This window comes from Pyxicephalus adspersus, chromosome Z (genome assembly GCF_032062135.1).
Source record: "Pyxicephalus adspersus chromosome Z, UCB_Pads_2.0, whole genome shotgun sequence".
In the NCBI taxonomy this organism is placed as follows: Eukaryota; Metazoa; Chordata; class Amphibia; order Anura; family Pyxicephalidae; genus Pyxicephalus; species Pyxicephalus adspersus.
Window position 1 is genome coordinate 56,155,521 of NC_092871.1, and position 11,451 is coordinate 56,166,971.

The window sequence follows — 11,451 nt, forward strand, 5'->3', positions numbered from 1 at the left end:
AGATGCCAGATATTAATGCCGTCCACACTCCATCTCAGAGCCAACTGCCTCCTCCTCCTGCTGTAACTGATGCTGCCGCCTGCCCAGTACCAGACTCTAGATGCCAGATGCTAATGCCGTCAACACTGTCTAAGAGCCCACGGCCTCCTCCTTCTGCTAAAACTGATGCTTCCGCCTGCCCAGTACCTGACTCTAGATGCCAGATACTAATTCTTTCCACACTCCGTCACAGAGCCCACCACCTCCTCATCCTGGTGTAAGTGATGCTGCCGTCTGCCCACTACCAAACTGTACATGCAAAATAATAATGCCGTACACGCTCCGTCTCAGAGCCCACCGCCTCCTCTTCCTCGTCCTGCTGTAACTGATGCTGCCGCCTGCCCAGTACCTGACTCTAGATGCCAGATACTAATGCCATTCACACTCCGTTTCAGGGCCCACTGCCTCCTCTTCCTCGTCCTGCTGTAACTGATGCTTCCACCTGCCCAGTACCTGACTCTAGATGCCAGTTACTAATGCCATCCACACTCCGTTTCAGAGCCCACCGCCTCCTCTTCCTCGTCCTGCTGTAACTGATGCTGCCACCTGCCCAGTACCTGACTCTAGATGCCAGTTACTAATGCCATTCACACTCCGTTTCAGAGCCCACTGCCTCCTCCTTCTGCTCTAACTGATGCTGCTGCCTGCCCAGTACCCGACTCTAGATGCCAGATACCAATGCCGTCCACACTCCATCTCAGAGCCCACTGCCTCTTCCTCCTGCTGTAAGTGATGCTGCCGCCTGCCCAGTACCAAACTGTAGATGCAAGATACTAATGCCGTCCACGCTCCGTCTCAGAGCCCATAGCCTCCTCCTCCTCCTGCTGTAACTGATTCTGCCGCCTGCCCAGTACACATCTCCTGATGCCAGATACTAATGCTGTCCACACTTGGTCTCAGAGCCTGCCGTCACCACCTCCTGCTGTTACTGTTGCTGCCTGCCCAGTAGCCAAATGTAGATGCCAATTCCTAATGCCGTCCACACTTCATCCCAGGGCCCACCACCTCTTCCTTCTGCTGTTACTGATGCTGCGGCCTGCCCAATATGCCAGATACTAATGCCGTCCACACTTGGTCTCAGAGCCCACCGCATCCTCCTCCTGCTGTTACTGCTGCTGCCTGCCCAGTGACAAAATGTAGATGCCAGTTCCAAATGCTGTCCACACTTCATCCCAGGGCCCACCACCTCCTCCTTAAGCTGTTACTGATGCTGCTGCCTGCCCGGTATCAAACTCTAGATGCCAGACACTAATTCTGTCCACGCTCTGTGTCAGAGCCCACCGCCTCCTCCTCCTCCTGCTGTAACTGATGCTTCAGCCTGCCTAGTACCTAACTCTAGATGCAAGATACTAATGCCGTCCACACTTTGTCTCAGAGCCCACCGCCTCCTCCCACTCCTGTAACTGATGCTGCCGCCTGCCCAGTACCTAACTCTAGATGCTAGATAATAATGCCGTTCACACTCCGTCTCACAGCCCACTGCCTCCTCCTCCTCATGCTGTAACTGATGCTGCTGCCTGCCCAGTACCTAACTCTAGATGCCAGATACTAATGCCGTGCACGCTCCATCTCAGAGTCCACCGCCTTCCCCTCCTCCTGCTGTGCCTGATGCTGACGGCTGCCCTGTACCTAACTCTAGATGCCAGATACTAATGCTGTCCATACTCCAGCAGAGCCTACCGCCTCCTCCTCCTGCTGTACCTGATGCTGCCGCTTGCCCAGTACCCGACTCTAGATTCCAGTTCCTAATGCCGTTCACACTTTGTCTCAGGGCCCACTGCCTCTTTCTTCTGTTGTCACTGATGCTGCCGCCGGCCCAGTACCCAACTCTAGATGCAAGTTACTAATGCCGTCCACACTTTGTCTCAGAGCCCACCACCTCCTCTTCCTGCTGTTACTGCTGCCGCCTGCCCAGTACCCGGTACCCAGCTGTAGATGCCGGTTAACAATGATGTCCATGCCACATTTTACAAAGTTACAGCTTTCAGATAGGAAAAGGGAGTCCCCTACACGGTAATGTCTCCAGTAGCTACTGCTTCTACAATGTCCATATAGGTGATGACCTCAACCACTAATGCCGTCCTTGCTCCGTCTAAGGGCCCACCGCCTCTTCCTCCCAGTACCCGACTCTAGATGACAGCTAACAATGCCATCCACAATTCTCAGGGCCCACCGCCTTTTCCTCCTGCTGTAACTGATGCTGTCGCCTGCCCAGTACCCAACTCTAGATGCCATATACTAATGCCGTCCAGACTTGGTCTCAGAGCCCGCTGCCTCCTCCTCTTGCTGCTACTGCTGCTGCCCAGTAACCAAATCTGGATGCCAGTTACTAATGTTGTCCACACTTCATCTCAGGGCCCACCGCCTTCCACTCATGCTGTTAATGCTACTGCCTGCCTAGTACAAAACACTAGATGCCAATTACTAATGTTGTCCACACTCCGTGTCAGGGCTAAATGCCTCCTCCTCATGCTGTTACTGCTGCTGCCTTCCCAGTACCCAACTCTAGATGCCAGTTTCTAATGCCGTCCAAACTTCGTCTCAGAGCCCACCACCTCTTCCTCCTCCTGTTTCGGTTGCCGCCTGCTCAGTACCCAGTACCCAGCTGTAGATGCCAGTTAACAATACTGTCCATGCCGCATTTTACAAAGTTACAGCTAGCAGATAGGAAAAGGCTGTTCCCTACACAGCAATGTCTCCAGTAGCTACAGCTTCTACACTCTCCACATAGGTGATAGCCTCCACCACTAATGCCGTCCTTGCTCCATCTCAGGGCCCACCGCCTCCTCCTCCCAGTACCCAGCTCTAGATGCCAGTTAACAATGCCATCCACACTTCACAGGGACCACCGCCTACTCCTCCTGCTGTAACTGATGCTGCGGCCTGCCTAGTACCCAACTCTAGGTGCCAGATACTAATGCTGTCCACACTTGGTCTCAGAGTCCGCCGCCTCCTCCTCCTGCAGTTACTGCTGCTGCCTGCCCAGTAACCAAATCTGGATGACAATTACTAATGTCGTGCACACTTCGTCTCCGGGCCCACCGCCTTCTACTCATGCTGTTACTGCTGCCGCCTGCCCAGTACCCAGCTCTTGATGCCAATTACTAATGTCGTCCAAACTCTGTCTGAGGACTAAATGCCTCCTCCTCATGCTTTTACTGCTGCTGCCTGCCGAGTACCCAACTGTAGATGCCAGTTCCTAATGCCGTCTAAACTTCGTCTCAGGGCCCACCGCCTCCTCCTACTGCTGTTACTGATGCTGCCTCCTACCCAGTTCCCTACTCTAAATGCCAGTTACTAATGCCATCCACACTTTGTCTCAGAGCCCACCACCTCTTCCTCCTTCTGTTACTGCTGCCGCCTGCCCAGTAACCTATACTCAGCTGTAGATGCCAGTTAACAATACTGTCCATGCCGCATTTTACAAAGTTACAGCTAGCAGATAGGAAAAGGCAGTCCCCTACATAGCAATGTCCCCACTAGTTACAGCTTCTACACTGTCCATATAGGTGATGGCCTCAACCACGAATGCAGTCCTTGCTCTGTCTCAGAGCCTACCGCCTCCTCCTCCTAGTACCCAGCTCTAGATGCCAGTTAACAATGCCATCCACAATTCTCAGGGCCCAGTGTCTACTCTTCCTGCTCTTACTGCTGCCGCATGACCACTGCCCAGTACCAAGCTCTAGATGCCAGACTAGACTCAAGCTCAACAGGGTTTTCCTTCCCCGCTGATTCAAGCCCATTCCCTTTCATGTGCTTTCATGTGGCCCTGAGACGGAGTGTGGAAGGCATTAGTAACTGGCATCTAGAGCTGGGTGTAGTGCATCTTTAATGATACCCCGAAGTGTGTAATGCAAGTGTGTAATCTGAAAGTTATGATTGAATGTAGAAGGCCACGTCCTCTGCATCATCCATCGGTACCACGCTTTATCCGACTGAATTTCTGTGTATGTTACACCTGAACTGGGAAGTGGGACAGTAGTCCCTCTGTATATGTCGGGGGGATGAGATGGGAGACAGCGGTATGTTTAACGGGAACCGAGAGGTCCTGGATGACCACATTGAGCGTGGACCTCAGCCCGACGTTGTCATCATCAACTCGTGTAAATAGGATGTTATCGAGTATCATGAGCAATCACTGCAAATGTACAAAACCCACCTGGACCACCTGTTTATTCAGCTCACCGAGGTGCTGAGCCCCAAATGTCTGGTGATATGCAACATGTCCATGTCTGTTGGATTCAAAGCTGGTGAAGTGTTAGAGTACCCAATTCCTAATGTGCGCTGGGACATCATAGAAGGAATTTCTACAGCGCCACTATGGTAGATTTGCACCAATTTAAGGTGATTGACATGCACTTCCACTTCCGCTTCGAGCTGCGCTCCAGGGTTAAAGATGCCACCCACTCGAATCAGCTGGCTCATTGGAAGTATACCTGCATCCTGATGCCTCATATTGATCAAGCCTGGGGCGTGCAGCAGGAACAGCATGAGGAGGAGGCAGTGGGCCCTGAGACGGAGCAAGGACGGCAATAGAGGTTGAGGCCATCACCTATATTGACAGTCTAGAAGCTGTAGCTATTGGAGACCTGAATGGATGAACGAGATTCCAATCTGTCCCTACCTACTATGTAGCGAAACCACATGAAAGGGAACAGGCTTGGCGGAATCAGCGAGGAAAGAAGACCCTGTTGAGCTTGAGCATAGTCTGGCATCTAGAGCTGGGTAGTGGGCATTGGGCAGGCGGCAGCAGTAAGAGCAAGAGGAGTAACACAGCCATCCACACTCTCAGGGCCCACCGCCACACTGGGGACAGTGAGAATCTCATTCATCCCAATTGCTACACCTTCTACACTGTCAATAAAGGATGATGGCCTCAGCCTTTAATGCCGTCCTTGCTCTGTCTCTGGGCCCGCTGTCTCCTTCTCCTGCTGTTGCTGCTGCCGCCTGCCCTGTACCCAACTCTAGATGGCAGTTAACAATGCTGTCCACACTCTGTCTCAGGGCCTGCCGCCTCCTCCTCATGCTGTTACTGCTGCTGCCTGCCCACTTCCCAGTACCCAGCTCCAGATGCCAGACTAGACTCAAGCTCAACAGCAAGCTCAACAGGGTCTTCTTTCCCCGCTGATTTTGCCAAGCCCGTTCCCTTTCATGTAGTTTCGCTCCATAGTAGGTAGGGACAGATTGGAATCTCGTTCATCCATACATGTCTCCAATAGCTACAGCTTCTACACTGTCCATATAGTTGATGGCCTCAACCTCTAATGCCATCCTTGCCCCGTCTCAGGGCCCACCGTCTCCACCTCATGCTGTTACTGCTGCCGCCTGCCCAGTACCCAGCTCTAGATGCCACTTACCAATGCTGTCCACAATTCGTCTCAGGGCCCACTGCCTCTTCCTCCTGCTGTTGCTGCTGCCACCTGTCAGTACTAAAAATGTTATTACAGACATCTAGGTGGCATTGATGATGCACTACACCCAGCTCTAGATGCCAGTTACCATTGCAGTCCCGGCTCCGTCTCGGTGCCCACCGCCTCCTCTTCCTGCTGCTGCCACCTGTCAGTTGTAACAGATCTAAATATAACAGAGCTGTGTAGCTGGCTAATTTTTTGACTGAAAAACCCCTCTCAGGGACCCCTGCCTGTACTCTGAAGCCTGTGTATGGCTTGTACCGGAGCGGTGAAACCTGGTGGCTAATTTTTGGACTGGAGGAACCGCCTCGTTGCCCTCTCTGCCTCTACTCGGAGGCCAGTTTAAAATCTGGCATGTTCCCTTGACCGCCCCATAAAATGGCCTTGCCAGCAACATTCGACGTTCGTTCACCTGAATAATTTTGCACTATTCGACCGGATAGCGGTCGAATCGAATAGAGAGCTATTTGACCAACACTAGTGTGTAGTTACTGTCAGGCCAAGAAGTTTAAATCTTGAGTCTCCTGGTATTTGCTGCAAAAAAGGAAAGTCAAACTCTGCCAACTAGAAACACCACCACAAGAACTTTGGAACTACACATCAGCAAATACCTCAGAGTCAAAGCATTTCTTTAATAACATCTGAAAATACAACTCATGTTTCCAAGTGACATCATTCGGCGCCAGATTAGGGGCCACATTCACATTCACAGTGCAAGCGCACATTTACCATGAAGCGGGATCGTTACTTCTGCTGTCAGATCAACCACCAAAATTTCTACAACTATATTTTATTAAAAATGAACTAGAAAACTGACCAGAGGTGCACCTACATTTCGGGAACAAAATTTCAGATTGTCCTAAAGTTACAAAGGATTTTTTATGAGCTTAATGTTCTTATTAAAATATCATTGGAACATATGCCATTATTTAGGTTAATTTAATTTAATTGTATTTTAATTGTATATTGTACCTATACTTTTAAAACCTGTAAAAAAAACATTTGATTTAACACTATAGCTTTATTTGATTCCTTTTTCCTGTATAATATAAGATTGCAATAAATAAATACCCGGGCAACGCCGTGTAATCAGCTAGTATATTATAAAATAAGGAGATAGTATGAGATGGGCAATCTGGGGTCCTCAAAACCACCTCCGGGGCTGATACACTCTTGTGAAAAATACTTTTGGTCTTTTATGAGGACAGAAAAGATAGTTGCCAGTATTGAAACCGTGGGGTCAATTTATTGCACTCTCTGGTATTAAGGAATGGATAGGGTGGCAGTTGCCGATTTTAGAGTCTGCTATAGAGGTGCTGGTTTTCTTCAGCATTTTAGGTTAGGAAATGTTCGGTTCCCATTGCTGGCGGGAAAGCAGGATTGTGAAAAAGAAGAGTCAAAGGACTCGGCTTAGAGGAAAGTTTCCCTACACATAGGAGGTTGTCCCATATATATAATAGATCTATGGTTAGCCCTGGGAGGGGGTGGGAGGAGCGCATGTACAGGCTGTCCACCCATGGCAGCAACCTTAGGTCCAGGGGGGAAAGGGTATTCACTAAAACCACCCAACTCTTCCTGTCTTTGTTATGAAACCAGTCAACTATTGGTATTAGGGTAGATGCCCCATTATAAGATAAAATATCAGGTACTCCTGCCCCTGCCCTGTTTTATGGTTTAGTTAAGTAATGTAAAGCTATGCAAGGGTGTTTCCCCTTCCATATGAAAGTGTTTAAAAGTTGCTGAATTTTGCACAGATATGGTGCAGGGAGATATATCATGACATAGTTACATAGTAGGTCAGTTTGAAAAAAAACATAATTCCATCAATTTCAACCACTAGGGAAATAAACATATACCAGATATAAAACCCTATGGATATAGTTGGTCCAGAGGAAGGCAAAAAAACCCTGGTCTAATTTGCTTCAACAGGGGAAAAAAATTCCTTCCTGATTCCATGAGGCAATCGGATGTTCTCTGGATCCATGGTCACTGTTATTTTTACTTAAATTATTTTACTGTTATTTTTATTTATCAAAATCTTAATACCTAGGTATATTCTGTGCTTCTAGAAAAACATCCAGCTTTTTCTGAAAGCAATCTATAGTAGATAATGAAACTTACTTCCTGAGGGAGCCTATTACACATTTTCACAGGGCTTACAGTGAAGAATCCCTTCCTTATCCAGAGCTTAAACTTGTTTTCCTCCAGGCGCAAAGAGTGCCCTCTTGTTCTTTGTAATGATCTCACAGTGAATAATTGGGAGGAGAGTTATCTTTATGGACTATTTTTATATTTGTACAGGTTGATCATATCCTCCCTTAAACGTCTCTTCTCAAGGGAGAATAGATTCAGTTCAGCTAATCTCTCCTCAGATGAGCTGAGCTCCTCCATTCCTTTTAATTATTTAGTTGCCCTTCTCTGCACTCTCTCCAATTCCACAATGTCCTTTTTGTGAACTGGTGCCCAAAACTGGACTGCATATTCCAGATGTGGTCTGACCAATGCTTTGTACAATGGCAGGATTATGTCTCAATCTTTGCAGTCTATTCCTCTTTTGATCCAAGAAAGTATTTTGCTAGCTTTTGATATTGCAGCTTGGCATTGCATGCTGTTATTAGGTCTATGGTCTACCAGAACCTCCATATGCTTTTCCATTTTTGATCCCCAACTTTATTCCCCCTAGACAGTAAAAAACATTCAAGTTGTTACCCCCAAGTGCATAACTTTACATTTATCTATATTAAATGTAATTTGCCACTTGGCTGCCCAATCAAACAGTACATCCAGGTCTGCTTGTAGAATATAGACATCCTGTATGAACCTAATTCCATTACATAGTTTGGTGTCATCTGCAAACACAGAAATGGTACTTTTAATCCCAAACTCTGTATCATTTATAAAGATGTTAAACAGTAAAGGACCCAACACTGAACCCTGGGATACACCACTAATAACCTTAAACCATTCAGAGTATGAATAATTAATTACAGCTCTCTTGATATGGTCCTAAAGCCAGTTCTCTATCCATTTACAGATTGACTTTTCTAAACCTATTGACCCTAACTTGCATATTAACTGTCTGTGGGGTATGGTGTCAAATATATGATTACCATATTTCAAAAAAGGCATTCATTATCCATTTAAATATTTATGTTTTTTTAACTACCAATGACAAAATTAATAAGAATTTACCACAACCTTTCCTCACCGCCTGCAAAGCTAGGGCTCCAAAGACGGCCCAAGTTGGTGATAGAGGTTCAGTGAGGGAAAGAAGTATTTGATCCCCTGCTAATTTTGTACTTTTGCCCTCTGACAAAGTGATGACCAGTCCATAATTGTAATGGTAGGTTTATTGTAGGTGTGAGAGACGGAATAACAACAAAAGAACCTTCAAAAAACCAGTGTTCAAAAGTCAGAGCTTAATGTGCATTGTAATGAGTGAAATAAGTATTTGATCCCTGATGACTTAGTACTTGGTGGCAAACCACTTGTTGGCAATCACAGAAGTCGGACATTTCTTGTATTTGGCCACCAGGTTTGCACACATCTCAGGAGGGATTTTGTCCTACTCCTCTTTGCAGATCCTTTCCAAGTCAGTAAGGTTTCGAGACTGATGTTTGGCCACTCGAACCTTCAGCTCCCTCCACAGATTTTCTATGGGATTAAGGTCTGGAGACTGGCTAGGCCACTCCAGGAGCCCAGTACAGCCTTGTGTAGGTTTACAATCTTGTCCCGGACATCCTTGGACACCTCTTTGGTTTTGGCCATGGTGGCTAGTTTGGAATCTGATTGATTGCTTCTGTGGACAGGTGTCTTTTATACAGGTATTATAACAAACTTGGATTAGGAGCACTCCCTTACAGAGGGCGCTCCTAATCTCACCTCGTTACCTGCATACAGTGAAGACACCTGGGAGCCTGAAATCTTGCTGGCTGATAGGGGATAAAATACGTATTTCACTCATTACAATGTACATCAAGCTCTAATGTTTGAGCACTGGTTTTTGAGGGTTCTTTTGTTGTTATTCTGTCTCTCACACCTACAACAAACCTACCTCTACAATTAAAGACTGGTCATTTCTTTGTCAGAGGGCAAACGTACAAAATCAGCAGGGGATCAAATACTTCTTTCCCTCACTGTAAGTAGTTCACCATGCCTTTAATTCAATGCATATATTACAACTAATCCTCAGAACTGTTTATTATTGGGGCAGTTACAGAGCATATGCTACAGATCAGTACTCAGCCCCGCATTCAGACATTGAGAGGTGGAGCTAATCCCTATCTGATTAGAGCAAAGGGTGGAGATTTTAGCATCAAGAAGGATTTTTAGCATAATTTCCCTATACATGTAAATGAATTGCTCTAAGCTCTTTGGAAATCTGCCAAAGTGCCAGTTGGCATCCTATCCGGTAAATGATTACTCCACCTGCTTAAACCTTTCATTGTCTCTCCAGAATTAAGTTTTTCTATAGAAATCTGCATCTGCAAATACAGCAATAGTACTTTTAATCCCAAACTCTATATCATTTATAAAGATGTTAAACAATAAAAGTCACAACACTGAACCCTGGGGTATACCGCTTATAACCTTAGACCATCCAGAGAATGAATCTCTCTGGATGTGGTCCTTAAGCCAGTTCTCTATCCATTTACAGATTGACTTTTCTAAACCTATCGACCCTAACTTGCATATTAACCATCTGTGGGGTAGTGTGTCAAATGCATTAGCAAAGTCAAAGTCCACTATATCAACTGCTATTCCACTGTCTACTTACTTCCTCGTAAAAAGTGAGTAAACTGGTTTGACAACTTCGGTCTTTCTTGAAGCCATGCTGACTATCACTTATAATATTATTTTTTAGCACAAACTCCTCTATGTGGTTCTTTATCAAACTCTCTAGGACCTTTCCAACTATCAATGCTAAACTAACCGGTCTGTAGTTACCTGGTAATGACTTTGCTCCCTTTTTAAAGATAGGAACCACATCAATTGCCATCCATAAGACAATCCATTGGTACCATGCTAGTGATTGAAGAGTCTTTAAAAATTAGAAATAATGGCTTTGAAAAAACTAAGCTTAGCTCTTTGAGGACACGTGGATGTACTCCATCAGGTCCTGGTGCCTTTTCTTTATCCCCAGTTACTTTTCTTTATCCCCAGTTGAAAAAACTGAGCCTAGCTCTTTGAGGACACGTGGATGTACTCCATCAGGTCCTGGTGCCTTTTCTTTATCCCCAGTTACCAACCCAGAGACATCCTTTAAGGGGTCTACATGCTCGGATCTGATCTTTTTGCTATTAATATATTTTTTTTTAAAATTTGCCTTACTTTCCTTTGCATTCTGTCTTTAAGTTTGAAGTTTTGCACGTTTTATCTCCTTTTTACATCTTTTGTTATATTCTTTATAGTTTTCAAACGATGATGGTGATCCTTCATTTTTATAATTTGAAATGCCATTTTCTTGTTCTTTATGACTTTTGTAACATCAGCTGTGATCCACAGGTTTTAATTTTAACTTCCTAAACCTATTACCCATTGGAATATATTTTTCAATGTGCTTGTGTAGAACAGACTTGAAACATTCCTATTTCTGTTCTGTGTTCTTTGAGGACAATATTGTCTCCCAGTCCAAGAGCTACCCTTAAAAATTGAAAGTTGCTCTCTTAAAATTAAATGTTTTTATCTTTCCTGTTTTTACTTCCTGTTAACAGCCTACATGAAATGAAATCATATTATAATCTGTTAACCAGATTCTCTTTTAAATGCGCATGGTTATAAACTCTGCATTGTTAGAAAGAACTAGGTCCAGCAAAGTATCATTTCTAGATGGGGCTTCTATAAACTGTACCATAAAATTATCTTTTATTAAATGCATACTTTTTTTTCCATTTTGCTGTTCCTGGAGTGCCATTACTCATGTCAATGGGCCTGATTTATCAACCAAGCGAGTGTAAGTAAGTATGCTTGGATGGTATGCATGGATGTGATTTTTTGTAAT